Source organism: Bison bison, unplaced genomic scaffold (genome assembly GCF_000754665.1).
Source record: "Bison bison bison isolate TAMUID 2011002044 unplaced genomic scaffold, Bison_UMD1.0 scf7180017864042, whole genome shotgun sequence".
In the NCBI taxonomy this organism is placed as follows: domain Eukaryota; kingdom Metazoa; phylum Chordata; class Mammalia; order Artiodactyla; family Bovidae; genus Bison; species Bison bison.
Window position 1 is genome coordinate 2117909 of NW_011494614.1, and position 1364 is coordinate 2119272.

Below are 1364 nucleotides of genomic sequence, written 5' to 3' on the forward strand. Positions count from 1 at the left end.
AAACAGTGGCTGACTTTATTTTGGGGGGCTCCAAAATCACTGCAGATGGTGACTGCAGCCATGAAATTAAAAGACGCTTACTCCTTGGGAGGAAAGTTATGACCAACCTAGACAGCATATTAAAAAGCAGAGACATTACTTTGCCAACAAAGGTCTGTCTAGTCAAGGTTATGGCTTTTCCAGTAGTCATGTATGGATATGAGAGTTGGACTATAAAGAAAGCTGAGCACAGAAGAATTGATGCTTTTGAACTGTGGTGTTAGAGAAGACTCTTAAGAGTCCCTTGGACTGCAAGGAGTTCCAACTAGTCCATCCTAAAGGAGATCAGTCCTGAGTGTTCATTAGTAGGACTGATGCTGAAGTTGACACTCCAATACTTTGGCCACCTGATGTGAACAACTGACTCCTTTGAAAAGACCCTGATGCTGGGAAAGATTGAAGGTGGGAGGAGAAGTAGATGACAGAGAATGAGACGGTTGGATGGCATCACTGACTCAATGGACATGAGTTTGGGTAAACTCCGGGATTTGGTGATGGACAGGGAGGCCTGGTGAGCTGCAGTCCATTGGGTTGCAGAGTTGGACATGACGGAGCTACTGAACTGAAGGAATTATGATACAGACTTAATGAATTGGGAAGAAATATCAGTTCTAGATGTTTGCCTAGTAATTAGGAAAAGCACTGTTTATAAAACTGAAATTTTTTGTTCATCTCTGTTTTTACACATTTTGGAAGGTTTAGTGGGCTTTTGTAGTGTAATGAAGATGAATATCAGAAAGTGATACCTAAAGGGCTTTTATAAGCTTAAAGTACCTTATAAGTTGTAAATAACATATTTTGAAATTTAAATAAATAAAATGAGCTAAATAGCTTCTATAGAGTGAAGTATGGAAAAGGGGATTAAAACTTTATTTTTTATTGCATCCAGTAATGGTGATATGTTGAAAAGACAAGTGATCATTCTTTGCTGAATCACTGAATAACAACTGAAGAGATGATTGTGGATATATCTACTTATAGAACTGAAATGGCTTAATGAGAAACAATCATTTATGTTCTAAGTATATGTTACTCAAAAGCTTTTCAGAAAGAACAAGCATATTAGTTTGTCATCTGGGCTTTCACAATTCAAAATTACTCCTTTTTTAAGAAATCCTCCTTCCCTAAGATGGAATCTAAAACTATTTGTATTTCTAAGGATGTTTGCTGCTGCTGCTGCTTAGTCGCTTTAGTTGTGTCTGACTCTGTGCGACCCCATAGATGGCAGCCCACCAGGCTCCTCTGTCCGTGGGATGCTCCAGGCAAGAATACTGGAGTGGGTTGCCATTTTCTTCTCCAATGCATGAAAGTGAAAAGTGAAAGTG